An 18,842-nucleotide genomic window follows, 5' to 3' on the forward strand; every position below is an offset into this window, starting at 1 on the left:
AACTCTCAGCAGCTCTCTAATGAATGTTTCCAAATGCATGTTTCTGACTGATAATCAAACTCAGAACAAGTCCTAATTGGGTTTTCCAGTGATAGAGGAGGGTCTATATTAGCTTGGCAGATGTCCCACTGATGTTACATTAAAACTATAAACATGGCACGCTTAAAAAAAAAATCCTGCTTTGGTTGGATCTCAAACATATACATAGAGCTGGATTTATGGATGTTCACATATTCAAACAGCTTTTAACTATGGTCTGTCCCCAAAGAGAAAAGTCAGAAAAATGCCTGGCATAGAGGAAGATGCTATTAGACATATTTTAACTTGCACATAGACAGCCAGGAAGATGAAAGTTTATCAGAAATTTGAAAGGGAGGAAAAAATCTTACTACTTATATTTAACTAAAATATTTCCTAGCTAGGCTTGTTACTTTTCTTTAATCACTAATGTGATTAATCAACCTCTGGCTTTCACTTGCAGCCTCCATCTTCCCTGGCTAGAAATTTTTCATAAAGTTTAGGGAGCTTAGAATAAGGGAAGAAAACATAAAACTTGCACCTCTCCTGGCCCTTCACTCTGCTCGTTAAAGAGCTAAATTGTCTTTGAAGCCCATGCCTATCACACTGCCTGGCCAAGAGTATGTCCTCAAAACAACGTTTGCTAAAAATTGAATGAATAAGTAGGACTCAGAGGAGCTTTGGGGAAGCAAGACTACTCTGAATGGTATTACAATGGTGAGTATGTGACATTATACATTTTTCTAGACCCATAGAATGTGTGAAACTAAGAGGGACCCTGATGCAAGTGATAAACATTAGGCAATAATTGTGTGTCGATGTGGTTCACCAATCGTACAAATGTACCCTCTGGTGGGAACAATGGTAAAGGGGGAGGCTGTATGGCAGGTGGGGCAGGACGTGTAGGAAACTTTTGTGCCTTCTGCTCCATTTTATTATGAATCTGAAACTGTTCTTTAAAAAAAAAATCTGGATTAAAAAAAATTGACAGCACTGAAAAAATTGAATTAACAACGGTTAAATTAAAACACAAGTAAATTCATTTCCAGAATGTATTTTATCAAATTTTGAATAAGTCTTTGATGAAACAGATGTGTGTACTTTTGAAATGACGTCATTAATTCTCAGGTCTAAGGTCGTCTCAGACAGCATGTAATTTAAGGTTCTTTTTTTTACGTATGTGCTATCTGGGGCCCAGTAAGTGCTGGCAATTTGTCCTCGAAAAAACAGTGTGAACCCAGAATTCCTCACCTGGTCCTTCGATGCAGCTTTCTTTCCTGTGTCTGTTCCGTGCCCTGGCCAGCGAATCCATCAGAAAGTCAGCGGGGCCTGCGTGTGTGGACACATCCCTAGATGCCTGCAGACCAGGCCACCTCCCAAGTGAGGCCAGTCCAAACAAGAACAAGTTCCAATTTCTACCCCTTTGATATGTTAAACTCACATCCCTGGTTGTTCACTCAGATGGGGAGTTGATTCTTCACTTAGAGGAGGACGTGTTGTCATCTTTGAACCTTCCATCACGGTTGTACCCCTTCTTTACCCCAAACACTTTAAAAGCAAAAACCTTTCAGCAAGGCCTGGGGCTCTCCTGCCCCATTCTCTCCACCCACCCTGCTCCCTGCTCAGTTACCTGTCCATTTCATCCTCAGATGAAGAGCCAAAGCAGAGATGTGTGTTCCCGGGACCTCTCTCCACTCGCGCCTCAGAACTGCTGGCTAACACCACTTCTCCTCTGGGGGGTCTTGGACCACAGCTCACCTCCTTCTGGGGAAAATACCCTTTTCTCCACACCCAGGACCCCACGCTGAAGGCTTTAACGGAATGCAGTCTTCCCAGCTCTGGGTATTTTGTTGTTATTTTGAACCACCCTTACAATATTTTCCTTTTGGAACCCTTGGATTTTTTAATCTGGGTGTTTGTCTTTATCTCCATCCTAATAATGTTTTTATAGACTAGGGATTGAACTCACATCTCTTATGTCTCCTGCATTGGCAGGTGGGTTCTTTATACAGGCACCACCTGGGAAGGCCTTTGAGATTAGAGGGATCCCATATATTCATTTATGTAGGGCTGAGTATTTGAATTGCTTTTCAACTGTTTTTGCAAAGGAACTGAAATATAAAGAAGCTCCTGGCCAACCTAGGCAGCTGATGAAATCTTTGAACAGAGTCCTGAAGATCAGACCTGCTCCACTGCTCCCCTTCCTCCCTGGGAAGGTCTAGCACCATGGTTTCCACAAAAGACCATAAACTACAAACACAGATTTGCAATTGACCAGGCAAAAGGGTCGGACATGACTTAGCAACTTTAAAAAAGCAACAAATATATAATTTAATTTACTAAGACTTGATTTAGCAGCTGCAGATGGAGGAAAGGTTATTTGGGGTTCACTCTGATCTTCAGTTGTATCCTGATTCATATTTTACAATTTAAAGGTTTTATTTTTTATGATTTTTTTACCATATTTTACGATTTTATAATTCATTTCGACACATGGATCTTCTGACATCAATCTTCTGACGTGGGTAAGGCAAGCTATGGACAAGCCCGTCACGAGAGAAATGAGAAACCATTGGGGATACAGGGTCAGAAATCCCACCTCTGGGTCCACTCTGGGATGTGTGGCAGCCTCATGGCTGATAAGGCCTCTGAGAATGTGGGCAAAACTCCCAAATCCACTCCACTGATACCCCTACCTTCCCACTTCCGTGCACACAGCCTACAGAGGGTAACCGACTTCATGGAAGCTGGGGACTGAACAGCTTCCCTCCCAGAAATGTGGGATCACATAGGACGTTAGTCCTGCACAATCCAGGCCTGGGCACCGGGAGGAGGTCTGGAGTCTAGTCTATTCCTTGGCACCTGCAGACCTGGCCTTCTCCTCCATGTATCCAGGTTGGCCGGTGTTCAACATGGAGGAAAGGGGAGGGTCAACTCTTTTAATACTGTAATATTTCTTCACTAATAAACATAAAAAGTAATACAAACTGCAGGTAGGTTCAAGAAAGGTAGTAACAAAAAGGAATGAACAAGGTATGAGATATGTTAGAGGGCCAGAGCCTAGTAGGTGCCACCTGGGGCAGCCGGCCGTCACAAGAAGCCTGGACCAAGGACTTGGGCTTCAAGGGGACTCCTGGTGCTATTTTGTCTAGTTTGGGCCAATGTTCATTACATCTCCGACTTCACTTTTTGTAACTACAAACAGATGATGCTGTTGTTGTTGTTTAGCCGCTAAGTCCTGTCTGACTTTGCAACCCTATGGACTGTAACCTACCAGGCTCCTTTGTCCATGGGGTTTCCCAGACAAGAATACTAGAGTGGGTTGTCATTTCCTCCTCCAGGGGATCTGTCTGACCCAGGAATCGAACTCGCATCTCCTGCATTGCAGGCAAATTCTTTACCCACTGAGCCATTGGGGAAACCCTGCAAATAGGTATGTCTGACCATTTTCAAAGGTTTCTGAATGATAGATTTAATTTGAGAGAAAACTTTAATTATTACTTTTAACAGAAACAGAATGATACCTTGTCTTTATTCTGAATCATGCTTAAATGCTTGGAAAGCACACATATTACTTATCAACGTTTTGTTAAATTGCCCTCTGTATTTCATTGCATAGCAAAAATTGTAGAATCTAATAGTATAAATATGAAAATTAGTTAAAACCTGTTTTCCATTACCCAGAAGAGCTATCTTCACCTGGGATAGCTATAAAACAACCCAAGTGTGTTAGTCGCTCAGTCACGTCTGACTCTTTGCCACCCCATGTGCTGTAGCCTGCCAGGCTCTTTTGTCCATGGAATTCTCCTGGCAGGAATTTTGGAGTGGGTTACCATATCCTCCTCCAGGGAATCATCTTGATCCAGGGATTGAACCCTGGTCTCCTGCACCGCAGCCAGATTCTTTACCATCTGAGCCATCGAAGAAAGAAAAATCACTACTCCTTGGAGCGTGATTAGTTATTAGGAGTCCAGAGTATCTCTAATGAGTAACTACTGCAAGAGTGCCTCAACACATTCCAAGTCCCGTGCACGAGGCACAGAGGAAAAGCCTGAAGCATCTCCATGTTCATGACTTCTCTGTACTCCGAATGTGTATTTTAAGCCACTCCATCAGTGTCCTCTCCGTCAGGATCTAACTGCTTATACCCCGTATGCTGCTTGTTCCAGAGGACGTATGCCTTTTTTCCCAAAGGCAGAGATGATGGCCCCAGTGGCAGCGCTGACAACAGGCTGGGTTATTAGCGAGAAATGGCTTGGAAGCTGCCCTGATGGGAGGATTTTCTTATCAGCTTCTCCCACCCACTTCTAATTCATGCTGATCCATTTCAGAAGATAAATCTTGCCCAGATCAACTCTGTGAATGGGAGTCAGAGATGAAAGCTTTATTCAAATGTTCTAACATTTACAAGCAAAGTAGTGGGAGAGGGGCACACCTGCAGAATAGGTATACCTCCAGAAAGACAGAGGAAAAAATAACATATTATTGGCGAAAATGCAGAGGATGGAGTTCATTTTCTGCCTGACGGATAGATTACACAGCATCACGTCTGTTGAGCAGCTTTAGTAGTGAAGACAGAGCTCTGTGTGCTGCTTGGCCAGTGCTGGGAATATGCTTTACTCTGACCCAGAGACTGCACACATATCAGGGTCTGCCCTTGGCAGCCATGGAAGGTAGCACTTCCCTAACTTTCCACACTCTGATACCCATGAAAGATTAAAGTATTTGCATAGATCACTAAGTTGGCTGTGGACTTGTCTGCCCCCTGAAGACTGAGAGAATCAATATTAATACTTCAACATAAACTAGCAACTGATACTTTGAGATTGTGGTGCTGGAGCAGACTCTTGGAGAGTCCCTTGGACTGCAAGATCAACCCGTCAACCCTAAAGAAAATCAACCCTGAATATTCATTGGAAGGACTGATGTTGAAACTGCAATACTTTGGCCACCTGAAGAGCCAACTCATTGGAAAAAAATAACTCATTCCTGATGCCGGGAAAGACTGAGGGAAGGAGAAGGGGGCAACAGAGGATGAGATGGTTGGATGGCATCACCAACTCAATGAACATGAGTTTGAGCAAGTTCCAGGAGACAGTGAAGGACAGGGAAGCCTGGTGTGCTGCAACCCATGGGGTCACAAAGAGTTGGATATGACTTAGTGACTGAACAACAACAATGGATTAGTAATACTGATTGGAATAATATGATTGATTGGAGTCATTTAATCTCTCCTTGCCCTCCATGTGCATGCATATGTGAATAGTGAATCTAAGGATTACCACATAATGAATTTGTGTAAAGCCAACTTACCTTCTGAGAATTGAAAGAACATACTCAGATTCTGAGAGTTTTTCAGAGTTTTATTTTATGTGAAGAATGGTGTTTGTTCATCCTGAGACTTCTAAATACAACTGTCACAACTCCCGCACTCCCGCGACTGCACCAAATTATAACCTCAGGGCTCACTATGACAGCCTTGCTGGCTTGTGGGGACATCCCTCTTTCCATTTGCATTTGTCTGGTCACTGACTCCTGTCATGATCTACTGCAGGTCCTCACCCCGCTGGGTGCTGCACACAGCCCACTGCCTGCCTTCCTGATCCTGCACCATGTACTTCAAAGTCAGCATGGAGTCAGCCTCACAGAGGACTGCAGTCGCCTGTGCTCCCTCTTACAGCTGAGGAAGCAAATGCTGAATGGCTGCCCTCAGGTTTATAGAGCTGATTCCTGGATGGTTGGCCAAACCCCAGTTCTGTTTGTTCCCCAAGCCTGTGACGTTAGTGCGGTCGACATGCACCATCTTCCTACGTTGCCTCAGTTAGGCAGCAGCTCTGCTCTCGTCACTACTCACCTTCATTCCTTCCACATTCTCATTAGTTAAGGTCTCCTTCCGAACCCCCAGGTAGGAGGAGGTAGGGTGAATAACCTTCAGTTCGGTTCAGTTCAGTCGCTCAGTCGTGTCTGACTCTCTGCGACCCCATGGACTGCAGCACGCCAGGCCTCCCTGTCCAGCACCAGCTCCTGGAGTTTACTCAAACTCATGTCCATCAAGTCAGTGATGCCATCCAACCATCTCATCCTCTGTCATCCCCTTCTCCTCTCACCTTCAATCTTTCCAAGCATCAGGGTCTTTTCCAATCAGTCAGTTCTTCGCATCAGACAGCCAAAATATTGGAGTTTCAGCTTTGACATCAGTCTTTCCAAAGAATATTCAGGACTGATTTCCTTTAGGATTTAGGAATCAATCCTAAAGGAAATTAAACCAGTCAATCCTAAAAGAATAATCTTACATAAGAAAATTTCACATCATTTCCACAGTAAGTGGACCCAGAGGATTCCCTCCTCCTCACTACAACGGGAAGAGATCTGGTCAGAGATATGTACATTTGCTAGTTTAGAGAAAGGTCACCAGTGACATTAGAAAATGAGAAATGTTCAGAAACTTTAATTCACATAGATACATGCACCCCAGTGTTCATAGTAGCACGGTTCACAATAGCCAAGACATGGAAGCAACCTAAGTGTCCATCAATGGATGAATGGATAAAGAAGATGTGTTACAAATATACAATGGAATACTACTCAGCCATAAGAAAGAATGAAATAACGCTATTTAGCAACATGGATGAACTTAGAGATTATTATTCTAAGTGAAGTAAGTCAGACAGAGAAAGACAAATACCATATGATATCACTTATATGTGAAATATAAAATATGATGCAAATGAACTTGTTTACAAACCAGGAAGAAATTCACAGACATTGAAAACAAACTTAGGGTTGCCAAAAGGAAAAACTTGGGAGGGATAAATGAGGAGTTTGCAATTAGACACAAACTATATATAGCAGACACTATAGCAGACACTCGGAGAAGGCGATGGCACCCCACTCCAATACTCTTGCCTGGAGGCTCCCATGGACAGAGGAGCCTGGTGGACTGCAGTCCATGGGGTTGTGAAGAGTAGGACACGACTGGGCGACTTCACTTTCACTTTTCACTTTCATACATTGGAGAAGGAGGTGGCAACCCACTGCAGTGTTCTTGCCTGGAGAATCCCAAGGATGGAGGAGCCTGGTGGGCTGCCGTCTATTGGGTCACACAGAGTTGGACAGGACTGAAATGACCTAGCAGCTAGCAGCATAGCAGACACTATCTGTATATAGAATAGATAGACAACAAGGACCTACTGATAGCACTGGGGACTGTATTCAACACCCTGCAATAAACTACAATGGAGAAGGATATGAAGAAATATATAAATATGAAAGTGCTAATCCCTGTCATGTCTAACTCTTTGCAAAAGGAATGTAGCTTGCCAGGCTCCTCTGTCCATGGAAACCTCCAAGCAAGAATGCTGGAGTAGGTTGAATTCCCTTCTCCAGGGGATCTTCCCAACCCAGAGCTCGAACCCGAGTCTCCTGCATGGCAGGCATATTCTTTACAGTGTAAGCCAGGGATACATATATATATATATATATATATATATATATATATATTAGTATGTGTGTGTGTGTATGTGCATGATCAACCACTAACTCGTGTCTGACTCTTTGTGAACCCATGGACTGTAGCCTGCCAGGCTCCTCTGTTCATGGAGTTTTCCAGGAAATAATACTGGTGCAGGTTGCCATTTCCTACTCCAAAGGATCTTCCCAACCAAAGGGTCGAACCTGCATCTCCTATATTGGCAGGTGATTCTCTACCACCAAGCCACCAGATGGCCAAAGTATTGGAGTTTCAGCTTCAGCATCAGTCCTTCCAATGGATATTCAAGACTGATTTATTTTAGGATTGACTAGTTTGATCTCCTTTCAGTCCAAGGGACTCTCAAGAGTCTTCTCCAATACCACAGTTCAAAAGCATCACTTCTTCAGCGTTGAGCTTTCTTTATAGTCCAACTCTAACATCTATACATGACTACTGGAAAAACCATAGCTTCAACTAGATGGTCCTTTGTTAGTAAAGTAGTCTTTGCTTTTTAATATGCCATCTAGGCTGGTCATAGCTTTTCTTCCAAGGAGCAAGCATCTTTTAATTCCTTGTCTTTAGTCACCATCTGCAGTGATTTTGGAGCCCCCCAAAATAAAATCTATCACCGTTTCCATTGTTTGCCCATCTATTTCCCATGAAGTGATGGGACCAGATGCCATGATCTTAGTTTTCTGAATGTTGAGTTTTAAGCCAACTTTTTCACTCTCTTCTTTCACTTTCAACAAGACGCTCTTCAGTTCTTCTTCGCTTTCTGCCATTAGGGTGGTGTCATCTGAATATCTGAGTTTATTGATATTTCTCCCAGCAATCTTGATTCCAGCTTCTGTTTCATCCAGACCAGCATTTCTCATGATGTACTCTGCATATAAGTTAAATAATCAGAGTGACAATATACAGTCTTGACATACTTCTTTTCCTATTTGGAACCAGTCTGTTGTTCTATGTCCAGTTCTAACTGTTGCTTCATGACCTGCATACAGATTTCTTAGGAGGCAGGTCAGGTGGTCTGGTATTCCCATCTCTTTTAGAATTTTCCACAGTTTGTTGTGATCCACAGTCATAGGCTTTGGTGTAGACAATAAAGCAGAAGTAGATGTTTTTCTGAAACTCTCTTGCTTTTTCAATGATCCAGCAGATGTTGGCAATTTGATTTCTGTTTCCTCTGCCTTTTCTAAATCCAGCTTGAACATATGGAAGTTAGTTTACAGTTCACATACTGTTGAAGCCTAGCTTGGAGAATTTTGAGCACTACTTTGCTAGTGTGTGAGATAAGTGCAATTGTGAGGTAGTTTGAACATTCTTTGGCATTGCCTTTCTTTGGGATTGAAATGAAAAATGCCCTTTTCCAGTCCTGTGGCCACTGCTGAGTTTTCCAAATTTGCTACACTATAAATTTCCAAATCAACTGTACTTCAATTTAAAAATTTAAAAAGAGTAAAAATGATAAATGTTCTGATTGCCAGCTCTTTCAAAAATGTGAAGTCTACCTTCACTCAGAAAATCATTTATTAGGGGACTAACGTACTCTCAAGAATGCACTTTCCCATACATTACCCACCAAATCCTGACTACTACCCTAAAAGCAAATATTTTGCCTCTTTTGAAGGAGAGGAAACTACAACTTAGAAACATAGATTGTCAGGTTGACGAGATCAGTATGTCTGCAGTGAAGATGGACAGAAAGCATGGATTTGTCCAATGTAAACAAACTACAAGACAAAGGTAAAGGGACAGATGTACTAAGAGCATCTTCAAAAGTGCATTGTTCTTAGATATCCCATATAACAAATTTATTGCCGATTTTAGGTAGGCACTCACAAACATTCCATACTCTACTATTTTTCAATCTTATTTAGGATTAAGTTCTTTTAAAGCATCTCAATATAAGTACACATTCTCCTAAGAAAAGGACAGACGATCCAAATGTTATTGTTTCCCTTCTTCTTCCTTCCAAAAAGCGCTAGAAGAGTGGGTGTGCCCTGAAGGCATGGGCAGTGGAGGGAGCCCTCGGTGTGGGCAGCAGAGAAATCTTGTCTCCTTGGGCATTTGCTCTGAGCAGGGGCCGATTGAGGTCAACTGCTTGGGGACTGCAATTGGGAATCATGTTTGTATTAAAGAGTTCGGATCCCATGACCTTCTGACCAAAGCAAGTGCACTTGACCTCAAATGGTCACAACTTCTCCAAGGTGGGTTTCAGAACACTCAGAGGTGCTGCTTCCTGCTGGACAGCAGTCTAACCTGGCTCCTGGGTCAAGTCTGCAAAGTTGCCGTTTTAAAGAAATGCTAAAGTGCCTACTCTTTTGCTTTGCCAAGTCCCAAGTTTCCTGTCATTGTGTCTCTCCAGGGGGTCTCTCTTTTAAGTCCCTGGTGCTCCTTCCCTGATCCAGAGTCTCATCTTTTTGTTCTGATTTCTCCTGCAAATCTACAGACCCAGGGATTCCTCTTGACTTACACAGGAATAAATTAACATTTTTCTCTCTCCCTCAAATCACTGTGTCCAAATCACATGCATGTTTTCATTTAGTAAAAGTTCATATTTTGAAGATAATTTAAAATATGGAAATCTGGATTAGCCTTATTGGGAGTTTAGAAGGAGAATGATTTCTTGTATGTGCTAAGTTGCTTCAGTCCTGTCTGACTCTGTGTGACACCATGGACTCTAGTCCACCAGGCTCCTCTGTCCATGGGATTCTCCAAGCAAAAATACTGGAGCAGGTTGCCATACCTTTCTCCAGGGGATTGTCCTGACTCAGGGATTGAACCCACGAGAAGGAGAATACTGAAAATGATAACTCAGATTCAGACCAGTGTTTCAAAAAATCTCTAGTCAACAGGGTCTGAAAGGCAACATAAAAACTAATAACTCCTCATTAAACCATTTCCACTCAGGATGGACATCCTGCTGCTGTATCTGGTTGTCACATCCAAGCTAGTTTCCTGTCCCCTCCAGGAGGCAGATTCTTGCGTGAGAGCAGTAGCCCAGCTCTAAGTCTTAACAAAACAGGGTTTGCAAACTAAAGTCAATCCACTCAGGAGGAAATCCCCACTCCTTAGTTGTGCCTCACATGAAAAGAGTAACAATTTTTCATGTTTTGATACGATTTTTGAAGTGTCATTTGAGCAAGGAAATAGGATGTTAGATTTGTTTACTTTGTCCCCTGAAGCTCAGCTTCAATCCAGAGTGTCATGAAATTGAAGGAACTTCAAGTGAGACAAAATTAACCTCATCTAAGTGCAACACGACACATCTCTAAAGAAAAATCAAAGTACCAGCATGTCCACCTCAGACCCACCACAGCCCAACAATCACAGTGTCTGCAAATTCAGGACATTTTCTTCCTTTCTAAAGAAAAATACCACTTGATTAAAGATAAGGCTTCATTATCCGAGGACTACTTTGTTTACCGCATTATGAAATGTGTTTCAATGTTATCTATTATGTGTCAGTTTAATTAGCAACTACCAAAACATCACAGTCTGTGAGTTGAATCCTGTCGGAGGAAACAATAGTGAAGGAAATGGGGATCAATCAGAAATGAGAGAACAAATCCATTCTTGACCTGTCTTTGACCTGAATTCTAGAATTTTAGAAACTCAGAGCCAGAGAGGAAGAGAAATCATTTAATTCAGATATGGGGATCTTATCAGCTCCGAGAATTTCTGCTACTTCCTCAGGCCCAGGGATTCTTATGGCAGGACAGAGTTTATTTCTATTAAGCAAGAATAGACTTGCTAAATAATAATTTGGTTGGTATTGCAATTATATGAAAATAAGTTGAATGGTTCTATGAAGACCTACAAGACCTTTGGAACTAACACCCAAAAAAGATTTCCTTTTCATCATAGGGGACTGGAATGCAAAAGAAGGAAGTCAAGAAACACCTAGAGTAACAGGCAAAATTGGCCTTGGAGTACAGAATGAAACAGGGCAAGGACTAATAGAGTTCTGTCAAGAGAATGCACCCTCAAGAGCAAACACCCTCTTCCAACAACACAAAAGAAGGCTCTAAACATGAACTTCACCAGATGACCAACACTGAAATTAGATTGATTATATTCTTTGCAGCCAAAGATGGAGAAGCTCTATACAGTCAGCAAAAACAAGACTTGGAGGTGACTGTGGCTCGGATCATGAACTCCTTATTGGCAATTCAGACTTAAACTGAAGAAAGTAGGGAAAACTACTAGATCATTCAGGTATGACCTAAATCAAATCCCTTATGATTATACAGTAGAAGTGAGAAATAGATTTAAGGGACTAGATCTGATAGACAGAGTGCCTGACAGAGTGCCTGATGAACTATGGACGGAGGTTCGTGACATTGTACAGAAGACAGGGATCAAGACCATCCCCAAGAAAAAGAAATGCAAAAAAGCAAAATGGCTGTCTGAAGAGGCCTTACAAATAGCTGTGAAAAGAAGAGAAGCAAAAGACAAAGGAGAAATGGAAAGATATACCCATTTGAATGCAGATTTCCAAAGAATAGCAAGGAGACATAAAAAAGCCTTCCTCAGCGATCAATGGAAAGAAATAGAGGAAAACAATAGAATGGGAAAGACTAGAGATCTCTTCAAGAAAATTAGAGGTATCAAGGGAACATTTCATGCAATGGTGGGCTCAATAAAGGACAGAAATGGTATGGACCAAACAGAAACAGAAGATATTAAGAAGAGACGGCAAGAATACACAGAACTGTACAAAAAAGATCTTCACGACCCAGATAATAATGATAGTGTGATCACTCACCTAGAGCCAGGTATCCAGGAATGTGAAGTCAAGTGGGCTTTAGGAAGCATCACTATGAACAAAGCTAGTGGAGATGATGGAACTCCAGTTGAGCTCTTTCAAATCCTAAAAGACGATGCTGTGAAAGTGCTGCACTCAATTTGCCAGCAAATCTGGAAAATGCAGCAGTGGCCACCTTTTCATTCCAATCCCAAAGAAAGGCAATGCCAAAGAATGCTCAGACTACCACACAATTGCACTCATCTCACATGCTAGCAAAGTAATTCTCAAAATTCTCCAAGTGAGGCTTCAACAGTATGTTAACCATGAACTTCCAGATGATCAAGCTGGATTTAGGAAAGACAGAGGAACCAGAGATCAAATTGCCAACATCTGTTGGATCATCAAAAAAGCAGGAGAGTTCTAGAAAAACATCTACTTCTGCTTTATTGTCTACACCAAAGCCTTTGACTGTGTGGATCACAACAAACTGGAAAGTTCTGAAAGAGATGGGAATACCAGACTACCTGACCTGCCTCCTGAGAAACCTGTATGAAATCAGGAAGCAACAGTTAGAGCTGGACATGGAACAACAGACTAGCTCCAAATTGGGAAAGGAGTACGTCAAGGCTGTATATTGTCACCCTGCTTATTTAACTTATATGAAGAGTGCATCATGAGAAATGCCAGGCTGGATGAAACACAAGCTGGAATCAAGATTGCTGGGAGAAATAACAATAACCTCAGAAATGCAGATGACACCACCCTTATGGCAGAAAGTGAAGAAGACTAAAGAGCCTCTTGATGAAAGTGAAAGAGGAGAGTGAACAAGTTGGCTTAAAACTCAACATTCAGAAAACTGAGATCATGGCATCTGACCACATCACTTCATAGCAAATAGATGGGGAAACAGTAGAAACAGTAAGAGACTTATTTTTCTGGGCTCCAAAATCACTGCAGATGGTGACTGCAGCCATGAAAATAAAAGATGCTTGCTCCTTGGAAAGAAAGTTATGACCAACCTAGACAGCTTATTAAAAGTCAGAGACATTACTTTGCCAACAAAGGTCTGTCTATTGAAGGCTATGGTTTTTCCAGTAGTTATGTAAGGATGTGAGAGTTGGACTATAAAGAAAGCTGAGTGCTGAAGAATTGATGCTTTTGAACTATCGTGTTGGAGAAGACTCTTGAGAGTCCCTTGGACTGCAAGGAGATCTAACCAGTCCACCCTAAAGGAGATCAGTCCTAACTGTTCATTGGAAGGACTGATGTTAAAGCTAAAACTCCAATATTTTGGCCACATGATGGGAAAAGCTGACTCATTTGAAAAGACCCTGATGCTGGGAAAGATTGAAGGCAGGCGGAGAAGGGGATGACAGAGGATGAGATGGTTGGATGGCATCACCAAGTAATGTCATGAGTTTGGGTGGACTCCAGGAGTCAGTGATAGACAGGGAGGCCTGAGGTGCTGCAGTCCATGGGGTCTGAGTGACTGAACTGAACTGATATAATTATGTTTTTTTGGCTTCCCTGGTGGCTCAAAGGGTAAAAGAATCTGCCTGCCATGCAGGAGACCCTGGTTCAATCCTTGGGTTGGGACGACAGCCTGGAGAAAGAGGAAGCAACCCACTCCAGTATTCTTGTTGGAAAATTCCATGGACAGAGGAGCCTGGCAGTCAACAGTCCATGGGGTTGCAAAGAGTTGGACATGACTGAGCAGCTAACACTTTCACATTTGTATTTATAATTATATATACCTATATAATTGTAATTATATATTTTCAATTATATTTTACAAATACAATTGTGATTATATATTTACACTATTTATAATTTTATATATATATATATATTTGTTGTTTTCTTAGTTGCTTAGTAACGTCTGATTCTTTGTGACTGTAGCCCAGCAGGCTCCTCTATTCATGGGACTTTCCAGGTGAGAATACTGCAGTGGGTTGCCATCTCCTTCTCCAGGTGATCTTCCCAATCCAGTGATTAAAGCAGCATTTCCTGCTTGGCAGGCAGATTCTTTACCACTGAGAAACCCATTGTTGTTTTTGTTCAAACACTCAGTCATGTCTGACTCATTGCGACCCCATGTACTACAGGACACTAGGCCTCCCTGTCCCTCACCATCTCCCAGAGTTTACCCAAGTTCATGTCCATTACATCAGTCATGCCATTCAGCCATCTCATCCTCTGAAGCCCTCTTCTCCTTCTGCCCTCAGTCTTTCCCAGCATCAGGGACTTTTGCAATGAGTCATCTGTTTGCATCAGATGACAAAAACACTGGAGCTTCAGCTCAAGTATCAGTCCTTCCAGTGAATATTCAGGGTTGATCTCTCTTAAGACTGACTGGTTTGATCTTCTTGCTGTCCAAGGGACTTTCAGGAGTCTTCTCCAACACCACAGTTTGAAAGCATCAATTTTTCGGCTCTCTTCCTTCTTTACCATCCAGCTCTCACAACCAGACATGACCACTGGGAAGACCATAGTCTTGACCATATGGACCTTTGTCGGCAGAGTAATGTCTCTGCTTTTCAACACATTGTCTAGGTTTGTCATTGCTTTCCTGCCAAGAAGCAATAGTCTTCTGATTTCATGGCTGCACTCACCATCTTTAGTGATTTTGGAGACCAAAGAGAGGAAATCTGTCACCACTTCCACCTTTTCCCCTTCTATTTGCCATGAAGTGATGGGGCCTCTTGATGAAAGTGAAAGAGAAGGGTAAAAACCTGGCTTAAAACTCAACATTCAAAAAACGAAGATCATGGCATCTGGTCCCATCACTTCATGGCAAATAGATGGGCAAACAATGCAAACAGTGATGGACTTAATTTTCTTGGACTCAAAAATCACTGGAGATGGTGACTGCAGCCATGAAATTAAAAGATGCTGGCTCCATGGAAGAAAAGCTATGACCAATCTAGAGAGCATATTAAAAAGCAGAGACATTAGTTTGCTGACAAAGGTCCATCCAGTCAAAGCTATGGTTTTTCCAGTAGTCATGTATGGATGTGAGAGCTAGGCTATAAAGAAAACTGAGCACTGAAGAACTGATGCTTTGAACTGTGGTGTTGGAGAAGACTCCTGAGAGTCCCTTGGACTGCAAGGAGATCAAACCAGTCTATCCTAAAGGGAATCAGTCCTGAATATTCATTGAAGGGCTGAGGCTGAAGCTCCAATATTTTGGCCATCTGATGCGAAGAACTGACTCATTGGAAAAGACCCTGATTCTGGGAAAGACTGAAGGCAGGAGAAGGGGATGACAGAGAATGAGATGGTTGGATGGCATCACAGACTCCAACGTGAGTTTGAGCAAGCTCTAGGAGTTGGTGATGTAAAGGGAAGCCTGGTGTGCTGATGATGTCCATGGGGTTACAAAGAGTCGGATATGACTGAGTGACTGAACTAAACTGAGCTGACTCCAATTAAAATAAATAAATTTAAATTAAAAAAAAGAAAAGAAAGAGTCAAGATAAATCATTTTCTAAGTATATAAGCAAGAATATTCTGGAATTAGTGCTGATACTGTATTTTTCTGTACCAAATATCAATGCATCGAACAGCAAAATATATATATATATATAAATAAAATGAGCTGAATGGGACCGGATTCCATGATCTTACTTTTTTTTTTAGTATTTAGTCTTAAGCCAGCTCTTTCACTTTCCTCCTTCACCCTCATCAAGACGCTCTTTAATTCCTCTTTGTTTTCTGCCATTAGAGTGGTATCATCCGCACATCTGAGGTTGTTGATGTTTCCCCCTATCTTGATTCCAGCTTGTAACTCATCCAGCCTGGCATTTCTCAAGATGTGCTCAATTTATAGGTTAAACAAACAGGGTGACAGCAGACTGCCCTGTTGTCCACATTTCTCCATCTTAAACCAATCGGTTGTTCCGTAGAGGGTTCTAACTGTTGCTTCTTGATTCACATATAGGTTTGTCAGGGGACAGGTAAGATGGTCTGGTATTCCCATGTAAGAGCTTTCCATAGTCTGTCATGATCCACACAGTCAAAGTATTTAGTGTAGTCCATAAACCAGAGATAGATGTTTTTCTGAAATTCCCTTGCTTTCTCGATAATCCAGCAAATGTTCGCAACTTGATCTCTAGTTCCTCTTCCTTTTCCAAACCAAGCTTGGACATCTGGAAGTTTTTGGTTCACATAATGCTGAAGCCTAGCATGCAAGATTTTAAGCATGACCTTACCAGCCTGGGAGATGAGTGAGATTGTCTGATGGTTAGCACACTCTTTGGTACTACCCTTCTTGGGGACTGGGATAATGGTTGACCTTTTCCAGTCTTGTGGCCACTCTGGGTCTTCCAGATTAGCTGACATAATGAATGCATAACCTTGATGGCATCATCCTTTAGGGATTTCAATAGTTCTGCTGGAATTTCATCACATCTACTAGCTTTATGAACAGTAGTGCTTCCTAAGGCCCACCTGACTTCACACTCCAGAATGTCTGGCTCTGTGTGACTAACCATACCATCAAGTAATCCGCTTCATTAAGGTCTTTTCTATACAGTTCTTCCATTTATTCTTTTCATCTCTCCTTGATCTCTTCACCATCCACTAAGTCTCTACCATTTTTATTCTTTGTTTTGCCCCTCTTTGGGTGGAATGCTTCCCTGATGTTTCCAATTTTTCTGAAGAGATCTCTAGTCTTTCCCTTTTTGTTGTTTTTTTTTCTATTATTTAGCACTGTTCATTAAAGAAGGCCTTCTTGTCTCTTCTAGCTATTTTTTGGGGAAATCTGCATTCAATTGGATGTACATTTCCCTCTCTCCCTTGTTTTTCACTTCTCTTCTTTCTTCTGCTATTTGTAAAGTCTCCTTAGATAACCATTTTGCCTTCTTGCTTTTCTATTTCTTTGAGATGGTTTTGTTTACCACCTCCTATATAACATTATAGACCTCTGTCCATAGTTCTTCAGGCACAATGTTAACTAGATCTAGTTCCTTGAATCTATTCATTGTTGAATCTATTACTAGAACTCACACCCCCAAAAAATTGTGTTATTCATCATTGGGGATTGGAATGCAAAAGTAGAAAGTCAAGATATACCTTGAGTAAAAGGCAAGTTTGGCCTTGGCAAACAAAATGAAGCAGGGCAAAGGATAACTGACTTCTGCCAAGAGAATACTCTAGTCATAGCAAATACCCTTTTTCAGCAACACAAGAGATGGCTTTACACATGAACATCACTAAATGGTCAATCAGTTCAGTTCAGTTCAGTCGCTCAGTCATGTCCGACTCTTTCCAACCCCATGAATCACAGCACGCCAGACCTCCCTGTCCATCACCAACTCCCGGAGTTCACTTAGACTCACATCCACTGAGTCGGTGATGCCATCCAACCATCTCATCCTCTGTCTTCCCCTTCTCCTCCTGCCCCCAATCCCTCCCAGCATCACAGTCTTTTCCAATGAGTCAACTCTTCACATGAGGTGGCCAAAGTACTGGAGTTTCAGCTTTAGCATTTCTTCCTTCCAAAGAAATCCCAGGGCTGATCTCCTTCAGAATGGACTGGTTGGATCTCCTTGCAGTCCAAGGGACTCTCAAGAGTCCTCTCCAACACCACAGTTCAAAGGCATCAATTCTTCAGCGCTCAGCTGAAGTCCAACTTCACATCTATACATGACCACTGGAAAAACCATAGCCTTGACTAGACAGACCTTTGTTGGCAAAGCAATGTCTCTGCTTTTGAATATGCTATCTAGGTTGTTCATAACTTTCCTTCCAAGGAGTAAGCGTCTTTTAATTTTTGGACTGATTTGATCTTCTTGCTACACACACACACACACACACACACGCACACACACATGCCAGTCAAAGTTCTTTCTGATCCTGATAATAGAGGAGATCCCCTTCATGATGATCCTGCATCCACGCCAAACACCTCGCTCACCAGCCCTGTGCTGGGCCCTGGCCTTGAAAGGTCTTTCTAGGTCTCAAGCTACCTAGTAGTAAAATGATGACTCACATGAGATTTCAATTTTTGTGTGTGTGTGTATGCATGTGCGTGTGAAAACTTCTCAATATATAATAGACACCTGGTGAATTTAGTTATCATCAGTTCAGTTCAGTTCTGTCCAGTCACTCAGTCGTGTCTGACTCTTTGTGACCCCATGAATCACAGCACGCCAGGCCTCCCTGTCCATCACCAACTCTTGGAGTCCACACAAACTCATGTCCATCAAATCGGTGATGTCATTGACCATCTCATCCTCTGTCATCCCCTTCTCCTCCTGCCTTTAATCTTTCCCAGCATCAGGGTCTTTTCAAATGAGTCAGCTCCTCGCATCAGGTAGCCAAAGTATTGGAGTTTCAGCTTCAACATCAGTCCTTCCAATGAACACCCAGGAGTGATCTCTTTTAGAATGGACTGGTTGGATCTTCTTGCAGTCCAAGGGACTCTCAAGAGTCTTCTCCAACACCACAGTTCAAAAGCATCAATTCTTCAGCGCTCAGCCTTCTTCACAGTCCAACCCTCACATCCATACATGACCACTGGAAAAACCATAGCCTTGACTAGATGGACCTTTGTTGGCAAAGTAATGTCTCTGCTTTTTAATATGCTGTCTAGGTTGG

This window comes from Bison bison, unplaced genomic scaffold (genome assembly GCF_000754665.1).
Source record: "Bison bison bison isolate TAMUID 2011002044 unplaced genomic scaffold, Bison_UMD1.0 scf7180017864307, whole genome shotgun sequence".
Lineage (NCBI taxonomy): Eukaryota > Metazoa > Chordata > Mammalia > Artiodactyla > Bovidae > Bison > Bison bison.